Below are 8,898 nucleotides of genomic sequence, written 5' to 3'. Positions count from 1 at the left end.
ACCTGTGGACGCTGAAGTTTAGCAAGCAGTCACAGGACCAACGGTCTTGTGACTGCAAGGGGGCGGGGCTTAGCATCCTGCTTTCAGAGATGGCAGGACACTATACAGAAATACTCAGAGTCAGGCAAAATGGAAGTCATACAAAGAGATATCAGTAAAGTACCAGGGATAAGACAGGACGGATAGTCAAGGCCAAGCAGAAGTCAAAACCAAACAGACATAGAAGGTACCAAGCAGAATCCAAAGCAATATCCAGAGAACAGACCGAGTCGTACACAGAGAATCAAGCAACCAGAACACAGCACAAACACACTTAGGGGTCACCACACAATGCCAAGGGCGAAAGTATAACTGACGGGGATGGGAGCGTCCTGAGGCTATAAGAAGCCTATCCCAGAACCAGGGAGAGGCCACAATCATAGCCCCAGGAGTGCAGGTAAGCCTGCACTGGGATAACAAACCTTTAACCCCAGAAATGCCAGTCATCAGCACTGGCTCCAGACATTAACCCCACGTGTGCGAGTCAAACCCACGCTGAGATCATGACAGTATCCCCCTCTCAATTGGGGGGCCTCTGGACCCCCAGGCTTGCCCGGGTACTTAGCATGGAAAGCCCGCACCAGGCGATCAGCATGCATCTACTGGGCCGGTACCCAGGACCTGTCTTCCGGTCCATACCCCTTCCAATGAACCAGGTACTGTACCGACCGCCGTACCAACCTGGAATCTACGATATGACCAACCTCGTACTCCTCCTGCCCCTCGACCAAAACAAGAGGAGCAGCAGACTCGGAGTCTCCCCGAACTGCTTCAAAAGGTTTCAGTAGAGATTTGTGGAAGACATTAGGGATTTTGATAGAGGGTGAAGGCACATCCTATACACCACTGGATTGATTTTTTCCACACTCTTGTATGGGCCAATGAATTTGGGCCCCAACTTGGCTGAAGGAACCTTCAACTTAATGTTTCGCATGGAGAGCCAAGCCTTGTCTCCAACCTGAAACGTGGGTCCTGGTGTTTGTTTCCTGTCCGCGAAAAACTTATACCTGCCCAGAGACCTAGATATACTCCGCTGAACTTCTACCCACATATTCTGTAATCGCTGAACAGAGCCCTCAGCCCCGGGACACCCCGAGTCCAGATGAGAAAACTCACCAAAATGAGGACTGAACCCATAATTGATCAAAAAAGGAGTCATACCCGTGGATTGACTCACCCGACTATTGAAGGCAAATTCAGTCAACGGCAGTGCATCGCACCAGTCATTCTGTTTAGCAGAGGTTAGACACCTGAGGATCTGTTCCAGGGACTGGTTAGTGCGCTCCGTCTGACCATTGCTCTGAGGATGGTATACAGACGAAAAGGACAGAGACATCCCTAATTTTTTGCAGAAAGCACGCCAAAACTTAGCCACAAACTGCACACCACGATTAGACACCACATTCAGGGGTACCCCATGCAACTGGATCACATGCTGCACAAACAACCTGGACAACGTCTCAGCCGACGCTAGTGCGGACAGGGGTACAAAATGAGCCTGCTTAGAAAACCTGTCCACCACTACCCATACCACTGTATTACCCTTAGATGGAGGGAGATTGGTAACAAAATCAATGGATAAGTGAGTCCATTGTCTTTCGGGCACTGCCAAGGGCATCAGCTCCACTGCCGGCCGGCTATGAGAGCTTTTAGAACGAGCACAGACCGCACAACCAGCAATGAGTTTTTTTTATGTCCAAACCAAGGGTAGGCCACCAAAAGATCCTATCCACCGCCAGATGCGTGGCTTAAATACCAGGGTGAGCACTCAGCTTGGATTCATGGAACTCCTGCAAGAGTTTCAGGCGAAGTTGCTCTGGGACAAACAACTTCCCCTCCGGATTGGCCGCCGGGGCCCGCGACTGGGGCCCCTGAATCTCCCGTTCCAATTCAGACAAGACCTCTGCTATCACAACCCCAGGGAGAAGAATGGAGGATGGTGGCTCAGGGGGCGACACCGGCTGAAAACTGCGCGATAAGGCGTCAGCCTTGACATTCTTAGACCCTGGACGAAATGTAATTGTTAACTGAAAACAGGAAAAAAAAAGTGACCAACGGGCCTGTCTGGGCATTAGCCTTTTAGCAGACGCAATGTATGACAAATTTTTGTGATCCGTAATCACCTTAACCGGGTGACTGTCCCCCTCCAAAAAGTGCCTCCATTCTTCAAACGCCAATTTGACCGCAAGAAGCTGTCTATTGCCTATGTCGTAATTTCTTTCCGCAGCAGAGAACTACTTGGAAAAGAAAGCACAAGGCCTGAGGTAGGTTAGAGTGGCAGGCCCGTTGGACAACACCGCCCCCACCCCCACCTCAGAGGCGTCCACTTCCACGACGAATGGTTTGGACGGATCTGGCTGTACTAACACGGGAGCAGACATAAAGCTTCTTTTCAGGGTCGCAAAGGCCTCTTTTGCGAGCAAGGACCAGTTTCTCACAACCGCACCTTTACAAGTAAGATCTGTGAGTGGTTTGACCACCTGTGAAAACCCCCGAATAAATTTGCGGTAATAATTGGCGAACCCCAAGAAGCGCTGAAGACCCTTAAGGTCTCGGGGTTGCACCCAATCCGCAATAGCCTGCACCTTCTTGGGGTCCATGCGAAAACCCTCACAGGACACAATTAATCCCAAAAAAGACAATTCTTGAACAAAAAACACACATTTCTCCAATTTGGCATACAGATGATTCGTACATGATTCAGATGAGATTGACTGTCGGGAGAGTAAATCATAATATCGTCTAATTAAATAACAACAAAACGACCAATGAGAGCCGAGAATACCATGTTGATGAAATTCTGAAATATGGCTGGGGCACTGGTAAGACCAAACAGCATGACTAAATTTTCAAACAGTCCCTCGGTCGTGAGGAACGCGGTTTTCGATTCATCCCCCTCCCGGACCCTTATCAAATTATATGCCCCCCGAAGATCCAGTTTGGAGAACCATTTTGCCCCTGAAAGTTGGTTACACAAATCGGGAATCAACGGAAGGGGGTACGTATTTCGTACAGTAATCTTGTTGAGCTCACGAAAATCGAGGCAGGGACGTAAACCACCATCTTTTTTCTTTACAAAAAAAAAACCCTGCCGCCACAGGTTAGACTGAGGGACGTATGTGTCCTTTGCGAAGACTCTCAGCAATGTAATCTTTCATGGCCAAGCGCTCAGGGCCAGATAAATTAAACAGACGGGCTTTAGGCAATTTAGCCCCCGGGACTAACTCGATAGCGCAGTCAAAGGGTCTATGTGGCGGCAACGTCTTGGCCTCGCTTTCAGAGAACACATCTTCGAATTCTTTCAGGTACTCCGGAATACCTTCCAGCTCGACAGATGACACAGATACAGATTTAGCAGGTTCAACCAATAGTGCAGACTTATCACATAACATTGAATCATTAAACCCCCACTGAACAATCTCCCCCGTTTTCCAGTTAATGACTGGGTTATGGCGTTGTAACCAGGGCATGCCCAACAACAATCCTTCTGGTAGATTGTCCAGAACCAAACAACTTAATTTTTCCACATGGGTAGCACCCACTTTGAGCGAAAACAAGTCAGACATAAAGAGAATTCCCTCTTTAGTGAGGGGGGAGGAGTCAATGGCCATCACTTTGATCGGAACCTTAAGTCTAACTGTCCCTATCTTACAGCGTGTGACCAATTGGGAGTCAATGAGATTGATGGATGATCCGCAGTCCACGAAAGCTGTAGAGGGAAAACAACAATCGTCCTCTAACAGTTCCACATGAAGCAACACCTTAGAAAACGAGGAAAAGGGTACCTGAGGGTCTGAGTAGTCTCCCCGCTGACTACCCAGACCTAGTCGTTTCCCGTTGACCGGGTTGAGGATGGACAATCAGGACACTCTCTTTTCCAATGTCCCGTTTTACCACAGTAGAAGCATAACTGCTTTTCTCTCTGGCGTTGTCTCTCCTTTTCCTTCAGGGAGAGAGCCCCTACGTCCATGGGCACAGAAACAGTCTCTTTTCCACTAGGGAACAATGGAGTCTCCGCCTGCATCACCCCCCTGGCCCGCAGCCTGCGGTCCATTCGGACGGCATGGGTCATGGCGTCCTCGAGTGAGTTAGGTGGGGGATGTAATGCCAAGGCATTCTGTAACCGCTCGGACAAGCATCTGCGAAAGAGTCCTCGGAGTGCGGTGGCGTCCCAAGAGACCTCTGCGGCCCAGCGGCGGAATTCTGTACAAAACCACTCAGCCGAGTGTTTCCCCTGACAGACACTCATCTCCATGTCCTCTGCCAATCGCACTCGGTCCGGCTCATCATATATGTGCCCGAGGGCCTCAAAAAACGCATTCATAGACACTCTCTCAGGGGCAGTGGCAGGAAGGGAGAAAGCCCAAGCTTGTGGGGACCCTCTTAACAGAGACATAATGACCCCAACCTTCTGCCTTTCATCCCCAGAGGAACGTGGCATCAAACTAAAGAAGAGTTTGCACCCCTCCATGAAGACCCTGAACTCCTTTTTGTTCCCAGAAAAGAAATCAGGCAGTTTAACAGGTGGTTCTGGGGACACCAAAACAACATCACTCGCCCCAGCCCCCAGAGACCCTGCAGCTAAAGCCCCCTGCACTGTCTCAGAAACCTGCTTCTGAGAACGAGTCAGAACTTGCTGCTCCAGAGATAAACCCTGAAACATCTGACTCAGATTTTTCATTTGCTAAGCAAGAGATTGTATGGGATCCATATTTCTCAGCAGAGAAAGGAAAAAAAAAACCCCAAAAACTTAACGGTCAGGTATAATGTCAGGATCCTGTCAGCACTGGCGTGCAGCCTCCGCTGAGCAGGGACTCACCTGCATTGTAGGGGTGCCCGGGGTCAGGTACAGCCGGAAAGTACAGATACATAGGACCTGTGGACGCTGAAGTTTAGCAAGCAGTCACAGGACCTACGGTCATGTGACTGCAAGGGGCGGCGCTTAGCATCCTGCTTTCAAAGATGGCAGGACACTATACAGAAATACTCAGAGTCAGGCAAAACGGAGGTCATACACAGAGATAGCAGTAAAGTACCAGGGATGAGACAGGACGGATAGTCAGGTCCAAGCAGAAGTCAAAACCAAACAGACATAGAAGGTACCAAGCAGAATCCAAAGCAATCCAGAGAACAGACCGAGTCATACACAGAGAATCAAGCAACCAGAACACAGCACAAACACACTCAGGGGTCACCACACAATGCCAAGGGCGAAAGTATAACTGACGGGGATGGGAGCGTCCTGAGGCTATAAGAAGCCTCTCCCAGAACCAGGGAGAGGCCACAATCATAGCCCCAGGTGTGCAGGTAAGCCTGCACTGGGATCACAACCTTTAACCCCCGAAATGCCAGTCATCAGCACTGGTTCCAGACATTAACCCCACGTGTGCGAGTCAAACCCACACTGAGATCATGACACCTAGAGTACCACTTCCAGAGCACATTCCCCACTTTTTCCCTTTCTTCTACACTATACATCTGAATACAGAGGTGCACCCACAATCAATATAAAATTGGTTATTATGCAACCCACCATTCCAAATATAAATTATAATCCACCACTACGCACCCACTAACTATAAATAGCCACTTTCCCCATTTAATATATAAATTCATTAGCACCTGTACTTTTTCCCCCAATTCATTACCAGGCACTTCATCCTCAACGCCCCCCACTATGTACCTCCCGCTCTAACCCCGATTCATTATATTTACATGCCCCTCCCACCTCAATTCATTGCATTGTCTTTCTCTCCCACCCTCTATTCATTATCAACTGCTCTATCCCACATTCAATACATCATTTACTCCCCCACTCTCAAAATTCATTATTTGTTCTCCATATAGATTATCATTTGTTCTCCCCAGTCCCACCTTCAATTCATTTGCTGTTCTTACCCCCACCTTCAAATGCAGCCCCACTCCATCATGTGCAACACCACTCCCCCAATCCATCATGTGCAGCCCCACTCCCCCCACTTCATCATGTACAGCTCTACTCACCCCCTTCATCATGTACAGCCCCACTCAGCCCCCTTTATCATGTACAGTCCCACTCACCCGCCTTCATCGTGTGCAGCCCCACTCATCCCCCTTCATCGTGTGCTGCCCCACTCACCCCCCCTTCCTTCATCATGTGCAACCCCACTCACCCCCTCACCCACTGAATTCATTTTATAAAGAAAAAAAAGTTTTCCATACTTACCTCACAGCAGTGCCTCTCTGCTTCCAGGGTCCGGTACATGTCGGCGCATGCGATGACGTCATTGCGCATGCCCGACACCTGACCCGGAAGTACAGAGGGAGGGAGCAGGAGCTGCACAGCTGTCAAGGTGATGGCTGTGCACAGCACCCGGCCCTGGCCTGTGATACAGTGATGCGGGCGGCTGACAGTGACAGGCAGCAGCACAAAAGCAAACTAGATTTCAGGGTGCATAAAAAGAGAGATAAAATCCTGCGATCCCAACGTATTGTTACCTCTTTAAAAATCACTGGTGAGGACACATCTAGAATATGGGATCTAGTTTTAGGTCCCTCATTTAAAAAAGGACATTCTGAAATTAGAGTCAGTTCAAAGGCGGCAACTAGCTTATTACAAGGAATGGAAGGCCTCTCATATGAGGAGAGGTTGGAAAAGTTGGGCTTGTTTAGCTTAGAAAAAAGACGCTTCAGAGGAGATCTCAGTTACATATATAAACATATGTGTGGTTAGTACAAAGGACTGGCGCATGACTTATTCCTTCCAAGGACCATACTAAGGACCAGGTGGCACTCATTACGGGTGGAAGAAAAGTGATTCTGGTAGCTAAACAGGAAAAGGTTCTTTACAGTTAGAACATTCAGACTGTGAAATGCCGACCACAAGAGGTAGCAATAGTAGACACTATAACAGCTTTTATACAAAGGCTGGATAATTTCCGTAATACGCATAACATTGCGGGTTAGGCTGGAGTCACACTAGCGATTAAATCGGACGAATGCAATGCGATAAAAAATCGCATTGCATTCGTCCCAATGTTATTCTATGGTGCTGCTCCCATCATGCGTTTTTTTATTGGATCCGATTTTCGGATCGGATTCGACAATGCAAGTCTGTGGGGGCTTGCGGGGACTCCCGCTGACTTCACTGAGGCTGCAGGGAGTCCCCGTAATTTTATACAACGAATTAACTCCTTAAATTAACCCCTACAACTCCAACATTTTACCCACAAACCCTCATCTAATTAACAGTGATAGACATCTTAAAAAAAACATGAAATGAAATGGTTAACTGTATGTAAACTATGTGTCATTTCATGTCGGGTAGGAGAATGATTTCACAAAAGCCGGCAAATGTTTAAGCGGCTATTCTGCTATGAAGAACTGTATGAATTAGAAATATATATATAAATGTGTCTCTATCACATATATATATATGTATTCTATGTGTCTAGATCTATTCTTTCGTTTGTGTTGGAAAACCTGTCATTGGGCTCCATTATATGTCCATTTTGCTGGCCTGCGAGAAAATCTCGCCAGACGGATGTCAAACGGATGCTTAGATGCGAGTAAAATCGCATCATCACACGAAATTCGGCTGACAGACGGATCCCTGGTGAAGAAACCTTTGTGCGATTTCGGTCCGTCAAAATTGGACCGATTTTTTTATCGTTCAGTGTGACTCCAGCCTTATAGTTAAATTGGCGACAAAATGAACAATTGGTGGAGAAAGGTTAAACTTGATAGACCGTGGTCTTTTTTAAACCTATATAATTATGTATCAAATTATTGTCGAGGAGCAGAGGTCCGGAACCAGTGCTCAAAAGTAATTGAGAACAACATAGGACAAGCTGCTAAAAATTGAGACATTGTTGAAGCATGAAGCAATATATATTTGGCTGCCTTTATTGTTATGGAGTATACAATGATTGTTCCGGACCAATGCACTTGGACAATAATACAATATATATACACACCCACAATCATCTGCCAAAAATAAAAAGCAATAAGAAATACAAGTCTTTTTTTTTTATAAAAATACATAAATACATTTTATTACAAACAAATACAAAAAAAAACAAAATATAGTCATATAAACTATATATATACCTTATATATAGTGTGTGTATATATATATATATATATACACTGTATACTCCGAGGGACATTTTGTTACTTCATTGTGCATTTGTTACATTGTCAATACCGAAGAAATCTAACATAAGGCGTCATAATATTACTTAAGGATGATGTTTTGCAAATACAAGTGGAATAGACTTACATTTTTTCGACATTTTAAAAAATTGCAAGTCAAATGGACCTGAAAAAATCTGGGAAAGCGAACCTGCCCACTTTCACTGATGGAACCCGAACTCTCTGATTAAGTGCAACTTAGGAAAAAAAAATACTGAACAAAAGAATGTTACATTTGGCACATGCAAGAAAAGAGAAACAAAGAGGTGCACATTACACCTGGACCCCTTTTTTAACAATATAACATATATTAAAATTAATTTCATAACTTACCATAGATAAAAATACCAATTTTCAGATATTGACCGCAATTCCCTGGATGCAAAATATATTGGGGAGAGGTACAATGTTACTCCACAACAGCTCAGGAGCAGTATTACCTTCCTATTCCTTAAAAGAAGGGAAAAATTTCAAATGGCAGATACAGCCCACATAAAAGTGACTGTCACCTCATCGCTCCACCTTCAGGGCAGCAACTAAATCACTTTATGCCGTCCTGCATAATAAAAGTCAGGAAAATATTGTCTAGAACGCCAAGTTTCAAACATTATTGTAAGATTTCCAACTTTTAGGATTTGCCTTCTTTACCTTGAGCTGTAGCCATTTTAATTTAGAACTCTGGAAAGA

The sequence above is a fragment of the Dendrobates tinctorius genome, unplaced genomic scaffold (genome assembly GCF_039654945.1).
Source record: "Dendrobates tinctorius isolate UK_male_01 unplaced genomic scaffold, ASM3965494v1 ptg000028l, whole genome shotgun sequence".
Classification (NCBI taxonomy): Eukaryota; Metazoa; Chordata; class Amphibia; order Anura; family Dendrobatidae; genus Dendrobates; species Dendrobates tinctorius.
Note: the sequence above shows the minus strand (reverse complement) of the source record.